The sequence below is a fragment of the Dasypus novemcinctus genome, chromosome 31, assembly GCF_030445035.2.
Source record: "Dasypus novemcinctus isolate mDasNov1 chromosome 31, mDasNov1.1.hap2, whole genome shotgun sequence".
Classification (NCBI taxonomy): Eukaryota; Metazoa; Chordata; class Mammalia; order Cingulata; family Dasypodidae; genus Dasypus; species Dasypus novemcinctus.
Window position 1 is genome coordinate 3,614,719 of NC_080703.1, and position 17,538 is coordinate 3,632,256.

A 17,538-nucleotide genomic window follows, 5' to 3' on the forward strand; every position below is an offset into this window, starting at 1 on the left:
ATTTGGAGGGAAGGTAACAGAGAGGATCCGTCTGTGAAATATACACGGAGATCCCAACTACCTGTAGAGGATTCCCTCCTTGGGTAGGCGGAGACGAGGCATCTAGCCCCGCTCGGTGGGGCTGAGCCAGGCCGGGCCACAGCAGCGGACGCCGGAGCCAGGCCGGGCTGCGCCGGCGGTGAGCGGGGCCGAGCCGGGCCGCGGCGGCGTGCGGAGCCGGGCGGGGCCGGTTCAGGCTGCGGCGACGGGCGGCGGACGCTGGAGCCGGGCCTGGGCCACTGTAGTAAGCGGAGCTGGGCGTAGCCGGGCCGGGCCGCGGTGGCGTACGGAGCTGGGCGGGGCCGGTCCAGGACACAGCGGCGAGAGGCGGACGCCGGAGCCGGGCCGGGCCGCTGTAGCGAGCGGAGCCGGGCGTAGCCAGGCCGGGCCGCAGCGGCGTATGGAGCCAGGCAGGGCCGGTGCAGGCCGCGGTGGCAAGAGGCGGACGCCGGAGCTGGGCCGGGCCGCTGTAGCGAGCGGAGCCAGGCAGAGCCAGGTCAGGCCACGGCGGCGTACGGACCCGGGCGGGGCCGGTCCAGGCCGCGGCGGCGGGAGGTGGACGCGGGAGCCGGCTGGGCCACTGTAGCGAGCGGAGCTGGGCGGAGCCAGGCCAGGCCGCGGCGGCGTAAGGAGCCAGGCAGAGCCAGTCCAGGCCTCCGCGGCGGGCAGCGGCGGGCGGCGGGCGGAGCCGGGCCTGTGGAGGGGTTTCTGTTCTTTGTTTTTTTTTTTGTTTGTTTGTTTTTAATTTATTTTATTTAATTTTTTTTTTTGGAGTATCTGCAGTACTGGGGAGTTCGTGGGCCCTGGGCGGCCTATTGGGGGTTTGTGGGAAGGGAGGTGCTTGCAGACCCATTTGGGCAGACAGACGGGGGGTTTTAGGGCAAAGCGGGTGGAAGTTGTTGTTTTAGATAGTGATGCAACTGTGACACGTGTATACCTGTATCTCTCTTCCCCCTATCCGTTCCCCACCGTTTGCCCATCCTCTTTTTCTTTCTTCCTTTCTTCTTGTCTTTCTTTTTTTCTTTATTATAATTAGTTTTTTTTTCGGTTTTCTCTTTCCCTCTTGTCCCTCATCTTCCACTTATTTTATTTTAATTCAAGTATACAATAGGTGCTAGAGGGAACACCTCACATTTGCTGGGTTTTCCCATCCTCCACTGCCTCATTTCTGTGTGAACTGATTTAGGCTACCTACACTATCCCCCTTCCCCTGCATCTTGATATCCACTATCATCTACTGTCTCTCCTATATTCCACCCCCACCTCCCGTTCTTTGATCCACAAAGTGTCTAACTCTTAATTTCTAATACCTTTGTTCTGTTTTCTGTCTGTTATCCACTCTTGAAACTCCTACCTTTCTTTTCTTTTTCCCTCTCTCATGAAAACAATAGCTTTGTAGTTCATACCATATTCCTCCCATATTCAGTCATCTACTTCATAAAAGGTACTCTACCTACAGCTATAACTCTATACAATCTACATGAATCTAACCTACATCCTCCCAGATCTCATATTCTTGCTTTGTTAACATACATCACCAATACTACTTTACACTTTTCCCTTGCTTACACAATTGCCTTTCCCCAACACTAATACTTTCCTCTAAAGTGAACTTAACCAACAACAAGTAACTAGAATAAGAAGAAAAAAGTGACAAAGAGAAGATATAACACCTATGCAAAAATAACAACTAATTAACCTCCAAGAGCAGACAAAGAAGCTAAGGAACTGATTAAATTCGTCAAAATAAAGAGATGACCAGAAAGCAACAAAAATCTACAAACCAAACCAATAATCAGGAAAACATGGCTGAATCCAATCAACAAACCAATAATCACGAAGGGGAGCAAAACTTGGCACAAGCAATGAAAAATCTCAGAACATTTATCACCAACAAATTTGATGCAGTAATGAAAGAGGTTAACAACATGAAGACATCACTTGGAGGGGAAATTGCAGACATACGCAAAAACATAACAGATATTATGGGAATGAACACCACAGTTCAAGAAATCAAAAATACACTTGCAGCAAATATCAGCAGACTAGAAGAGACAGAGCAGAGAATTAGTGATGTGGAAGACAGTACATCAGAAATCAAACAGATAGTAGAAGGGGTCAATAAGAAGATAGAAAAAATCCAATTAGGATTTAGGGACCTGAATGACAATGCAAAACGCTCAAACATACGTATTATAGGCATTCGAGAAGGTGAAGAGAAGGGAAAGGGGTCAGAAGGAGTGTTGCAGGAAATAATGGCTGAAAACTTCCCAAATCTACTGAAAGAGACAGATGTACATATCCATGAAGCACAGCGCACTCCACAAGTCATAAACCCCAACAGGCCCACCCCAAGACATATACTTGTCAAATTATCCAATGCTCAAGACAAAGAGAAAAACCTAAAAGCAGCAAGAGAAAAGAAAACCATCACATACAAGGGAAGCTCAATTAGATTAAGTGCTGATTTCTCATCTGAAACCATGGAGGCAAGAAGACAGTGGTATGATATAGTCAAGGTACTAAAGGAGAAAAATTTCCAACCAAGAATACTCTATCCAGCTAAACTAGCATTCAAACATGATGGAGAGTTCAAAATATTCGCAGACAAACAGAAACTGAAAGAGTATACCAACAAGAAACCTCCCCTTCAAGAAATTCTAAAGGGAGTTCTGCAGGAAGAAAGGAAAAAACAGGAAAGGCAAAGTTGGAGGAGAGTATAAGACCAACAACAACAACAAAAAAGACAAAAAAAATATACAAACAAAATATGACAAACACAAATCCAATCAAAATATGGCTAACACAAATAATTCCTTGATAGTAATAACACTGAATGTCAACGGATTAAACTCACCTATCAAAAGATTCAGACTGGGACATTGGATAAGGAAATATGACCCATCCATATGCTGTCTACAAGAGACACATCTTAGACCCAGAGACGCATGGAGATTGAAAGTGAATGGCTGGAAAACAATCATACAAGCTAACAATAACCAAAAAAGGCAGGAGTAGCTATATTAATATCAGACAAAATAGACTTTAAATGTGAAACAATTGTGAGAGACAAAGAAGGATACTACATTTTAGTCAAAGGGAAAATCTGTCAAGAAGATCGAACAATCATAAATATCTATGCCCCTAACAAGGGTGCCTCTAAATACGTCAGGCAAATGCTGGAAAAACTAAGTGAAAGAATAGATACATCTACAATTATAGTGGGGGATTTTAATACACCACTATCAACTCTGGACAGAACATCTCAAAAGAGAATCACCAAAGAAACAAAACATCTGAATAGTATATTAGAGGAGCTCTATCTAATAGACATATATAGATCACTACACCCAAACACAGCAGGATATACATTTTTCTCAAGCGCACATGGATCATTCTCCAAGATAGATCATATGCTAGGCCACAAAGAAAGGATGAACGAATTCAGAAAGATTGAAATCATACAAAACATTATCTCTGACCACAGTGGAGTCAAGCTGGAGATTTGCAAGGGACAGAAGCCCAGATTTCACACCACAATTTGGAAATTAAACAGCACACTCTTAGAAAAACAGTGGGTCAAAGAGGAAATCTCAAAAGAAATCAATGACTACCTTGAAACAAATGATAATGATAACACAACATACCAAAATTTACGGGATGCAGCAAAAGCAGTACTGAGAGGGAAGTTTATAGCCATAAATTCATATATCAAAAAAGAAGAAAGAGCAAAAATTGAAGAACTAACTGCACATTTGAAGAAATTAGAAAAACATCAACAAAGTAACCCAACAGGAAGAAGAAGGAAGGAAATAACAAAGATAAGAGCAGAACTAAATGAAATAGAAAATAAGTAAGCACTTGAACAGATAAACAAGACCAAGAGCTGGTTTTTTGAGAAGATTAACAAAATTGACAAACCTTTAGCAACACTAACAAAGAAAAAAAGAGAGAAGATGCAAATACACAAAATAAGAAATGAGAAAGGCGATATCACCACTGACCCCACAGAAATAAAGACTATCATAAGAGGATATTTTGAAAAACTATATTCCAACAAAAATGACAATCTAGAGGAAATGGACAAATTCCTAGAAACACATAAGCAGCCCATATTGACAAAAGAAGAAATTGATGATCTTAACAAACCAATCACAAGCAGAGAAATAGAATCAGTTATTAAAAATCTCCCAACTAAGAAGAGCCCACGGCCAGATGGCTTCACAGGTGAATTCTACAAAACATTCCGGAAAGAAATGACACCAATCCTGTTGAAACTATTCCAAAACATCAAAACAGAAAGAACATTACCCAACTCCTTCTATGATGCCAACATTACCCTAGTACCAAAGCCAAACAAAGACATCACAAGAAAGGAAAATTACAGACCAATTTCTCTAATGAACCTAGACGCAAAAATACTTAACAAAATACTTGCTAATCGTATTCAACAACACATTAAACGTATTATACACCACGACCAAGTGGGATTCATCCCAGGTATGCAAGGATGGTTCAACATAAGAAAATCAATCAACATAATACACCATATAAACAGATTGAAGGAAAAAAATCACATGATTATATCTATTGATGCAGAAAAAGCATTTGACAAAATACAGCACCCTTTCTTGATAAAAACACTCCAAAAGATTGGAATACAAGGGAATTTTTTGAACATGATAAAGAGTATATATGAAAAACCTAAAGCCAATATTGTTTACAATGGAGAAATCCTAGACTCCTTCCCTCTAAACTCAGGAACAAGACAAGGATGCCCACTGTCTCCGCTCCTATTTAACATTGTCTTAGAAGTACTTGCTCGAGCACTGAGCCAAGAACCAGAAATAAAAGGCATTCAAATTGGAAAGGAAGAAGTCAAAATTTCATTATTTGCAGATGACATGATCCTATACATAGAAAACCCTGAGAGATCTACAACGAAGATTCTAGAACTCATAAATGAGTTTAGTAAAGTCGCAGGTTATAAGATCAATGCGCAAAAATCAGTAGCATTTCTGTACACCAATAATGAGCAAGATCAGGAGGAAATCAAGAAACAAATACCATTCACAATAGTAAATAAAAAAATCAAATACTTAGGAATAAATTTAACTAAAGAGGTAAAGAACTTATACACCGAGAACTATACAAGATTGTTCAAGGAAATCAAAGAAGACCTAAATAAATGGAAGACTATTCCTTGTTCATGGATAGGAAGACTGAACATTATTAAGATGTCTATCCTACCCAAACTGATCTACTCATTCAATGCAATCCCAATAAAAATCAATGCAGCCTTCTTTTAGGAACTAGAAAAACTAACTATGAAATTTATTTGGAAAGGAAAGAGACCCCGAATAGCCAAAGACATACTGAAAAAGAAAAACGAAATTGGAGGAATCACACTACCTGACTTCAAAACATACTATAAAGCTACGGTGGTGAAAACAGCATGGTATTGGCATAAGGAGAGACACATAGACCAATGGAATCGAATTGAAAACTCTGATATAGAACCTCACATATACAACCACATAATATTCGATAAAGCCACCAAACCCTCTCAACTGGGAGAGAGTGGCCTATTCAACAAATGGGGTCTGGAGAACTGGATAGCCATATGTAGAAGAATGAAAGAGGATTACCATCTCACACCTTATACAAAGATCAACTCAAGATGGATCAAAGACCTAAATATAAGAGCCAAGACCATAAAGACCTTAGAAAGCAGTGTAGGGAAACATCTACAGGACCTTGTAATAGGAAATGGATTTATGAATATCTCACCAAAAGCACGAGCAGCAAAAGAACTAATAGATAAATGGGACTTCCTCAAAATTAAAGCCTTCTGCACCTCAAAGGAGTTTGTCAAGAAAGTAAAAAGGGAGCCCACACAGTGGGAGAAAATATTTGGCAATCATATATCTGATAAGAATCTTATAACTTGCATATATAAAGAACTCCTATATCTTGAAAATAAAAAGATAAACAACCCATTTAAAAAATGGGAAAAAGACTTAAACAGACACTTCTCCGAAGAAGAAATAAAAATGGCAAGAAAGCACATGAAAAAATGTTCCAAATCTCTAGCTATCAGGGAAATGCAAATCAAAACTACAATGAGATACCATCTTACACCCATAAGATTGGCAGCTATGAAAAAAACAGAAGAATACAAGTGCTGGAGAGGATGTGAAGGAAGGGGAACACTCATCCACTGCTGGTGGGAATGCAGAAGGATCCAACCATTCTGGAGGACAGTATGGCGGTTTCTCAAAAAACTAGCCATAGATTTGCCATATGACCCAACAATACCACTGCTGGGTATATACCCAGCAGAACTGAAAACAAGGACACAAACCGATATATGTACACCAATGTTCATAGCAGCATTGTTCACTACTGCCAAAAGTTGGAATCAACCCAAATGCCCATCGACAGATGAGTGGATCAATAAAATGTGGTATATACACACAATGGAATACTACTCGGCTGTAAGAACAAACACACTACAGACACATGTGATAACATGGATGAATCTTGAGAACCTTATGTTGAGTGAAGCAACCCAGACATTGAAGGACAAATACTACATGACCTCAATGATATGAAATAAACAAGCTGCCCTAGATAGCAAGAACTGAACGATAGGCTTACAGGAAATCGGAGGGTGGAGGAAGGATATGAGCCAATGTCTGCAGGGGTGGAATTTAAGACGAGATGGTGGTAAGTATGAACACAAAGAAGAGATAAAAGGGGGGCAAGGGGTTGCCTTTGGTTGGGGCTTTGCTGGTTTGAGGGTGGCTGGGGAGGGACAGATGGGTAACGTTGCCCAAAAGTGGGGGGAGGGAGGGGTAGCATACGAACACAGGAGAGGGTCAGGTGTTGGTGGAGAGTAAAATGCCGAGAAAATCATATCAAAATATAATAAAGAGGGTTACCTGTTTAGAATGCTCAGAGGGGAGGGTCTGATGCAGGACGGGCTCCTGGGGAATGTCTAAATGCTCATTCTGCCAGAGTGGGTGACACCATGGGGTAGAAACCCAAGTAGTGAGTGGGGGGTGGACCCACATCCTGGGGTGGACTAATGCCATCAAATAGAGGGAACTGTATCCCTCGAGAGAAAGGGTGGCTCCCAGGGCATTGGGGCAGTTGAGCAAGTTAGGCCCTGAACACTATTCCATCTATCTCTGGAAGTGGCTCCTCAGGAAACGGAGGTTGGCTGTCACTGTGGGCACCAAGGTGTAAGGGAAAATGGACGTTAAATGTGTGGAACCAAAGTAAATGGGGGGTAAGAGAGGAGTTTCTTGAGAGTACACAAGGATGGATATAAAACATGTAATATTACACCATAACATATAGGAGATGACAGACTGATAATGTAAACCATAATGTAAAACATAGGATAACTAAAAATGTAAAGAACTGTGTATCCTAAAGTATGCACCATAATGTAAGCATAGATGTCACCTTGTTAGAAAGCTAATGTCTCAGACTCTGTACATCACTTTAAGTAAATATGATATGAATAGGGCATAAGAGTATCACTGTGGAAGGGAAAAGGTTTTCTGGTGGATGTGTGGGAGTGCTGTATATTATATATCTACATTGCTGTGGACTAGGACTCCTGTGAAGAAAAGCTGAATAATTAGGGGGGGGGGGGGGAAAAGAAAAAGATAGGATGTGGAATTTTTTCAAGTCAACATTCTTTATCTAAGTTCTTTATCTAACTTTATCCAAGTTCTTTATCTATCCTTTAAACCCATCGCTATATGCCATTCCCTAGTAAGGGACCATGACATTATATTGGGCTTCAAATTTCGGGGAGTTCTGGATCACAGAGTGTTTCAACAATGGCAATGGAGGGATACTGGTATGGGATACCAATGACAGGTGATATATGGCTGACAGGGAGCTGTACAGAACATATGTCCAGGGTGCATGGTAATGTTTGGATATACTCATAGTGGCAACAATTAAAAACCACAGCAGGGGGGGTACTGGGTTCCTGGCCAGTGGTGCTCTGTCGTGGTCCCTAGGGGAGCAGCGACAGTCTCCCAGGTACAGTGGCGGGGACCGGGAGGGAGTGAGGGTTCAACAGTGAGCCCCTGATGCTAATGACTATGCTTGTGAGCTGATAAACCTAAAATAAGAACAAGGCCTAGAGCAACATTGTGCCTGGGAATTTCCTCCTGTCAGCCTTCATGTTACTCAAATGTGGCCAGTCTCGAAGCCAAACTCAGCATGTAAATGCAATGCCTTCCCCCCAGCGTGGGACATGACACCCGGGGATGAGCCTCCCTGGCAACGAGGGACCACTATCAACTACCAACTGATGATGCAACTGGAAAATGACCTTATACGGAAGGTTCAATACGGATCAGCAGAATATCCATGTCTACATAAAATACCATGACTTTAAAATGCTTTTTGACCTAAAGTAAGGGGGAAATGGAAAGGAGAAATGAGTTTATATGGCTACGAGTTTCTAAAAAAGAGTCTGGAGGCTGGCAGAAGGATTGCCCTCATGCACAACTGAGCAGAGTCAGAGAGACTGATAAAGCAGATACAACCCCCAGATATTGGTTCCTTTGAGGGCTAAAGAGACCCATGGGAGTTATGGTCATGGCCGATGGGGTTAACTACCAGGGCAGATGGCCCCTCTTTGGAAATGGTGTTTATGTGTGATGAATCTGGACTCAGATGGGATCTCCCTTCATAAGACTTTCATGCTAATGTGCTGGAGGTGCAGTTAATGTTGGGGTTTAAGATATATTTAGGGGATTTGAATCTCTGGACTGACAATGTGATAGCCAGGTCCTGAGCCTAAACAGACTCCAGCACCTACAATCTGATCTATTGGACTTACCACACTCAGCTAAGATGGAGTTGAAGAAGGACAACCACCACACCATGGAGCCTAGAGTGATTACAACTGAAAATGGGAGGATTGCATCCAGCATTCATGTGGAATCTGAGCCTCCTCTTGACATAGAGGTGCAATGGACACAACCAATCCAATGTCCACATAGAAGAGGTGGCATTGGATTGGGAAAAGTGGACATGGTGGACGATGGGTATGGGAAAAGGCAGGAAGAGATGAGAGGTGGAGGCGTCTTTGGGACATGGAGCAGCCCTGGATGGTGCTTCAGAGGTAATCACCGGACATTGTAAATCCTCACAGGGCCCACTGGATGGAATAGAGGAGAGTATGGGCCATGATGTGAACCATTGTCTATGAGGTGCAGAGGTGCCCAAAGATGTACTTACCAAATCCAAAAAAAAAAAAAAAAAAAATCCCAAGGGGACTGCACTTCATCAGTCCAACAGTGGTTTACATGGATAATATCCAGGTAACCCTTCTCAGGAGAACAAAAGGCACGTCAGCAAAGCCAGCATCAGGTGACCAAGGGTATTGGCTCTTCTAGGTTTGAATTTCCTAGTCTGAAAAGGCAGACTGTGGTCAGCACTCATTTTGTTCTGCTTAAAAAAAAACTTTCTCCTGAGAAAGGAAAAAAAAATTCATACTTTCTCTCATTTTTGAAAAGCATCACTACATAAAATTATGGGTTTACAAAATAATAAAATTGGACATCCAAATAAAAATAGTTTTTCTCCCAGGAATTTCTCAAACTCTTCTTGTGTCATATATGATGCAAACAAATATAAAGTAGGTCATCTAAATTTCAGTTCCATGACAAAATACATGTTTTTCCAAAGTTGCACAGAAAGCTCACCTAAATCCTTGGGCCCTGAGAGAGGGGCCTTTAGGGAGCAAGCTGGGCACCCAGCAGCCTCTGGGGCTGAGATCCAGAAGCAGAATCCCCTGTGAGTGGGGACTGGACCATGAAGGCAGCGGAGAGGCCACAGGAGCCCAGAGGTTTCCTGGAAATCTCAGTCTCCATTCAGTCATGCTCCATTTGGTGTTCTCTGCACAGACCAAAGGCACCTGGATCCACTGTGTGAGGAGAGGGATTAAAGCACCTGGGGAAGTGGCTACCTCCAGGGAGAAGGTCAGGCTGTGGGAGCTCTCATTTACCCCCATGGAGCAGGGAAGAGCCTGAGGGCCATAGAGGACCACCTGTTCACAGGGCCTCTATTCTGTAAGCACTGAGCTCGAGCCTTGCCAAACACATCCCTCCAGTATAAAACCAATGGTCTCTTTCTGACTACACTCACCACTGGGGAGGCGTTACTACTGCCCATGTGCAGAGAGTGGCTTGTCAGTTCAAATCCTCCAAAACTGCAGGTTCTCTGTGTGAAGGAGAGGTGGACATGAGAGGAGTTACCCCTGAAGTAGCTGGCAGAGCAACACACAAGCCCCAGACCCCACTTGCAGGGTGTCACTAAGCCACAGATGTGTGTGCAGGTGGAAGTGATGGAGAGAGTGCAGGACTCAGATTCCCAGGAACCTCTTGCCTAAGCAGAGGTCCACAGTGCTCCTGACATGCAAACACCATGACCACCACAAAGCCCTCTGCATATTCTGTGCCCTAAGATTCCCAGTCTTGTCATGACCCAGCCTCCCATTCAACCTCCCTTATGTCAGTGACAAACAAAATAAGGGCTATTTATACAGGGTCATGAGCTCAGCAGTTTTAGAAGAGAAGACAGAAGCCCAATGGCTCCAGAGAGCCTTCTAATAGACTTCTGTGTAGTTTAAATCACTCAGAAAGGAACAAGGCTATGTTTATTGCAGGCTGACAGGCAGGCTCATGCACTGGTGTCTCCTAACCACAGCCACAACTTTACCAACCTACTTAAATATGACCCTTTTTCTAAACGTGTAAAGGGAAGAGACCACATTTCCTGAGAAAGAAAAAGTTGGATGAACTGTCTTCAATCACACTCTTTAATTTTATCAGGAAAATTATTGGAGCTTTATAAGGAAGAACTTCAGTGTCCTTTTAGCTTGTTTCAAATTTCATGGAATGCCTTTATATTAGGTAATATAAGGCATTAATTTTATATTTCCAGAACTTGATTTGAATATACTGTTGACTAAAAAACTAAACAAACAAACAATACCTAAACTTCTTCTAAGAAAATAAGTGAAAGCAAAAACACCCTATTTTTGGCACAGCTGATTATCTTTTTAAGTAGCTGTAATAAGATGTGAACAGCAGATACATGTTTCTCAGAGGACTATAGTTAATACTATGTATACTAGAACAGCACAATGAATATCAGAAATGCTGCTTATTTAAAATAGGCATGATTGCTCTAAATACTTTAATTAGCTGACTGAGAAACACCCAGGAAGGGAAAGTCCAGACACTGGGCTCCCAGATGTGGACTCAAATCCTGTGTCTGTCCTATGCAGTGTGATGGATGAAGTGCTTAGACTCAGCTCTGGTTCCCCAGCAGCAACACTTACCATGGACTGAAGACTGGATGGCAGGTGCTCAGTGAGGGCCACTGCATTCAGGACAGCCACCAGTGCCTCCCAACCACTGTGACCCTGAAGTTGAGGCTCAGTCAATGCCACAACCATGGAAATGAAAGGCTGGAATTCATTCTGTGAATTTTCACTCTAAAAGCAAAGCACACTGGGGAGGAATGGAAGGGCTAGATGTGGTAGTTTTGTCCAAAGAGGAGCAGGCAGCAGCCTCTCAAGGTGGCAGGTGATGAGGACACCAAAGAACCTTCTCCCTCAGCAAACAGCTGCTGCTGCTCTGAATAATGTAGGGTGGATGCGATCTCCAATGGGACATTCCTAATTTATAGCAATTTAATGGGATATCTGACTTCCTTTATAGTCAACTTAGCTGGATCTCGATCTACTCTGTAAAAAGAGAAAGACCCACATGCAAAAACGTTCACCAAACCACCTAACAAATCAAATGGTATTGCACCCACCCTTCAAGGCTGATTTTTAATATTAGCTTTCCCTTCCCACCTTATAAGGTCCAATAAAGGTTCTCATGTTCACAAAGGCAATGATTTTATTCCAGTTCCTTTCCCCTGACTCGGGCTTCATGACAGTGTGGGGTCCAGATGCCACACTTGGTAGCATCTGCACATTCTTCTTTAACCAGCAGCAGCTTCACAAGACTGGAGCCCAGCTTGTTATTTCTAAAGCACATGAAATAGCTGATAAATAATTTATGAGGAAACTATGACTGCAATAAGTTAAGCTCACATTTAAGTTTCTAAATTCCTGCTATATGCATTTAATCTTAAAATTGAAAGCTTAAAGCTAAGAATGGACTGGTTTTCTTAAATACCAACTAAGACCTCATGCTAAGATTAGATCAGCTACCTGGAACAATTTTTCTTTCCATCAGTGGGGGATTGACAAGGAGTATAACAATAAATAGTCCTCAAACTAATCTCCAGCTTTCTCTGTAATACCACATAGTTCTTGAAGAGGACTCCTTAAATGGAGAAAATAGGCTGTAAACGTCAAAAGAAAAAGAACCCAATCTTTGATTTTGTGATATAAATGAAGCTATGTACTCCTTGCATCTTCTGTACAATTATAGAAATGTTTCAGACATACTAGTGGAGAGGGCAGCTAGTAAATGGAATATGTCATGCAGTTGCCATGCATGTCTCTTCCCCCAAACACAAATTTAATGACCAAATAAAATAAAGACAAGTGACACATCCAGTGTGTATGAGGCATTATCATTTCCCTGAGGTTTCATTAAGCAAATATGGCACTTTTAGAAGACAAAAAGATCAAGGTTGAAGAATAAAGGACAGCTTTTGGTAAAATGGAAGGAAATATATGAAAAGGAGAATGCAAAAGAACTTTAAAAATAAAGAGAGCAAAGAAAGTAATCCTAACCCCCTGAAAAGCAACAAGAAAAATTTCTTATTTCTCAGTAAAACATTGTTTTACATTACTTTCTCTGGATAATTAGAAAATTAAATGTTGTTTTCCTTATTGTATAGTAAAGAAATATGCACAAATATAATTGAACACTGAACACATTTCAGCAAGTGCTAAACTGCCCAGTGCTGCCCTAAGTTCATAGTAACTTAAAAATATTTAGACTTGGGCTGAGATTTGTGACAAAGATTATATACATTATTAACATTATGTGGCAAAATAAATATTTTCTTTTAAAAATTGGTGCTTGAAAACAACCTTGTCTGATGTCTACATGATGCCTGTGGAATCAGTCCCTGACCCCATGTTAGCACAAATCTGAAAAAAAAGAACTTTCAGAGGGAAGTTCTTGATGAAGTTACATTGTTATAAATGATGACATATGCTGTCTATTATTTAGGTATCATATTGATAATGTATCATCTTATGTTGTGAACCTACATATATTGTGAATATCATGAGGGTCATAGGAACAACTGAATGTACTCAATTTGTGAAAATTGTCAGTGTCACATAATTTAAACCGACAAGGTTGGTCAGCCAATTAGGGAAGTGGGCTGTTTTATCATGGACATGAGCTGGGAAGACACTGGTGTGCTGAGCCTGTACTGAGTCTGGCCATGGTATATTATACAGAATAGATGCAAGGCTGACTGAGCAAGAAAGAGAATTGTCATTTCAGCACAAAAACAAAACCCAAACAAAAAATACCATGCTAGAAAGGAAGAGAAAACTTTTGCTACATAGTAATAGTATTAAAAGAGCTGCAAGATTCCTTTTTAGAATCTTTTAGAATGGAGAAGGGTGTTTCACATTGGTGCTGACCAGACAAGGACCTGGTGAAATATAAGTAGCACAGCCTTGGGCTGGGGAGGATGGCAGGGTGGAGGGCCACTGCCACCCTGAAGAGCTGAGTGAGAGCCTAGGGCTTCTCCAGGCTCTGGGCATTCATACAGACCATGTGCCAGCTTCAAGGGGACAGGCACATCGTCTTATCAGTCTAACCACACAGTAGTAAAACTTAGAAGCATTTTATTATCTGTAAGTAACTGCTTCATTTCTGGCTACATACAGGAGAATAGACAAGATGTGTGTGTACATTTACAAATGCTGCTTCTTTTGTTTAAAAAGATAAGAGCATCTAAGAGCTTAAGTAAAACAGAAGAGCTCTAATCTTCTTCCCTTTTAGTTAGTAGAGACAACAAACATGTCGCTCAGGACAATAAGGTAGAATGCTCTGATCCATATGGGCTCTCAGGAGGTTGGGGGGTCTCCACATTTAGCTTCCCTAACTCCAGTGGCCTCCCACTGTCAAGAGGACTGATGGGAAAAGGAGGGAGCATGGCTATTAGCAACTTTGTTCCTTTTGTTTGGGGTTTGTGTTGCCCTGTGTGACTGGAAGGGGGATGGAGCAAGAAGCTGAGCCTTCTTCTGGTCAGAACCTCTGACTCAGGTTCTGATGTTTTTGCCTCAAGGAATCGTCTACACCCAACCTAATGTGTTGGAACACACCAGTGGTGTGAAATTGACACCAAGGCTTCCGTGTGCCCCATGAACAGAACTGGGGAGCCTCAAAAGATCCCACACTGCAGGCGTGAAAACCCCTGCATGGCAAATGTGCAATACCAACAATTATCTATTTATTGATATGTTATGAGCACCTCACAGATTCCTGTCTCAGAACCAGAGACCCTGGTTAGAACAAAACAATCATTACTGAAGTTGCTAAAGTCTGTTGGTGCACAAAAAACACACACAATGAAAGGCATTATATTTTATCTTGGCCACTATATTATGATCAAGTGATTATATGATGAGAAACAACAACATATTGTATATTGTTCAAATTATCTTCTAGGGGAGTTGTTTGTAGTGCCAAGCTCCTCTGTGAAAGAATATAGGAAAGTGTTTACGTGATTTACAGAACTTGGTAGTAGTCAACCAGCAGGAACCATCAGATTCAGGTGCATCTCTAAGTGAAAACAGGTGTCACCTTCAAGATGGCAGCCATCAAAGGGACCCTGTGCAAAAGGGGTAGGAAGAGTAACCTTCATCCTCAAATTTGATTTTTAGACCTTCATTTAGAAGGAGAGTAATTAGTGAGACAGAAAATTCAGAAGACTTAGCTGGTGGAAAACAAAGAAAACATCACAGATCTGCTAGCATTTACCTTTCCTCTGATGAAAGTCTTGCTCTATGTATAATACGGAAGATATGGTGTAAAAGATACTGTAGGAGTGAATCAGTGGAGACTATTGAATCTGGATCTTGATGCTGGTATAAGTGAACATTCTGGTGATTGGTTGAATCAGGATTCAGTTTCAGATCAATTCAGTGTATAATTTGAAGTTGAATCTCTTGATTCAGAATATTAGTGAAGAAGGACAAGAACTCTAATATGAAGATGATCAGATTTATCAAATTATTGTATATCAAGCAGGGGAGAGTGATACGGACTCATCTGAAGAAGATCCTGAAATTTCCTTAGTGGTCTGTGGGAAACGTATTTCGTGCAATGAAATGAATCCTCCCCTTGTGGAAATGCATTACAACAGATGTGAGAATTGGCTTCCTGAAAATAAAGGAAATGATAAAGGGAAAATACCTGGGAAAGCCATACTAGAAAACTCAACACATGTAGAAGAGGGCTTTAATGTTCCTGATTTCAGAAAAAAGACAGAGGAAAATAAGAAAATCACACAAGCCTCCCAATCCCAAGAAAATGAGGGCTATTCTCAGCCATCAACTTCTAGTAGCAACATTTATAGCAGTCAAGATGTCAGCCATCTGCCCATTGGGATTTAAGCCCCCTCTCAAGTAGAAGCAGAGTGGGGTCACCATCCCGAAATCCTCAAGACTGGAGAGTGAACAATGGACTAAAGCAGACTTAGTATTATTCTATTATAGACTTAATATTATTCTAGCAATGGAAGAACTTTTATCATTGATATAAAGGTAGTGGCCACTAGAGGTTCTGAGGTGAGGGAGAGGGAAGAATAGGTATAATATGGGGACATTTGCGGCACTGGAATTGTCCTGCATGACATTGCAATGACAGGTACAGGCCATTACATTTGGTCATAACCTATAAAATTGGGTAAGGCAGAGTGTAAGCTATAATAGAAACTATAGTACATTGTTAATAACAATGTTTCAATATGTGTTCATCAATTGTAACAAATTTACCACACTAATGAAAGATGTTGTTAATGTGGGAAAGTGTGGGAGGGTTAGGGGGAGCAGCTGGGGAATATGGGAATCCCCTATACTTTTTATTAAACATTTATATAATCTAAAGCTTCTTCAAAAATTAAAAAAAAATAAAGCTGTCAGAGAGTTTGAGAGACATGAAACACAAGAAAAAGAAAAATGTATGGAATCTAATTTCCATCTTTGTGCCATTGAACCTTGTGACCTAAAATTGACTGTATCATCCATGACAAAAAAGGACATCTTATGGCTTGTTTTACATGTTCAAAAAAGCTAAAAAAAAAACAAAAATCAAAATAAGCCCTGCCCAATATGTAGGCAGCCAGTTCAAATGATTATGCTAATTTATTTCCCCTAGTTGACTTGTTTGTAAGAGTAGAATTATATATTTCTAACTATGTAACCCTAAAAACTCAGACAGTTATTTTGGCAACATTATATTTATTTTTATGTTTTTATACATATCAAAGTGTAAAAGTATCTCAGTCCATGTAGAATTCTTTTCCGTAATGTAATTTTTTATACATTTTTTAAAAATTTATTTCTCTCCCCTCTGCCCCACCCCAGTTGTCGATTCTCTGTGTCCATTTTTTAAAAGATTTTATTTATTGATTGATTTCTCTCTCCTTCGCCCCCACCCCAGTTGTCTGTTCTCTGTGTCTATTTGCTGCATCTTCTTTGTCTGCTTCTGCTGTTGTCAGAGGTACTGGGAATTTGTGTTTCTTTTTGTTGTGTCATCTTGTTGTGTCAGCTCTCCATGTGTGCAGTGCTATTCCTGGGCCAACTGCACTCTCTTTCGCACTGGGCGGCTCTCCTTACAGGGTGCACTCCTTGAGCGTGGGGCTCCCCTATGCGGGGACACCCCTGCATGGCACAGCACTCTTTGCACACATCAGCACTGCACATGGGCCAGCTCCACGGGTCAAGGAGGCCTGGGGTTTGAACTGCAGACTTCCCATGTGGTAGATGGATGCCCTATCCACTGGGCCAAGTCTACTTCCCTCCTTAATGGAATTTACCTACTTTGGAGGCAATGGGGTTTTGTGAATATTCACTTCATTTTAGGAAAATTTCACTTCTGTTTATCGTTCATATTTGGGTTTTAATGTAATTTGAATTGGCTATATAGCTGGTTATTTAATTCTATCCTTCATATTTTAATTCATTTTCACCTTCACTTAAATAAAAATACCTGATTTTTCAAAATATAAGTAGGGTATTCACTTATAAGTTATTTAGCACCTTTCTTTTAAGGAGATAAATTTTGTGAGAAAGATTTATTATTTAAATTTTAGATACTCTGAAATCTTCTCATCCTTAGTTACTCTGCTCTTTCAGAGTCTCTTAAAATATTCTTTACAAATAAATAGAAGTTGGTAGTTATATTCTGTGCTACTGAAGTAAAAAATGTACCACTTGTTCTCCAGGTATAGGTGGTGATGATTTTG

General features: G+C 41.2%; 1 pseudogene; it reads left to right on the forward strand.

Annotated features, from left to right (window-relative positions):
• The first annotated feature begins 14,495 nt into the window (after positions 1 to 14,495).
• On the forward strand, positions 14,496 to 15,685 carry LOC101440431 (E3 ubiquitin-protein ligase Mdm2-like; annotated as a pseudogene).
• Positions 15,686 to 17,538: the final 1,853 nt, after the last annotated feature.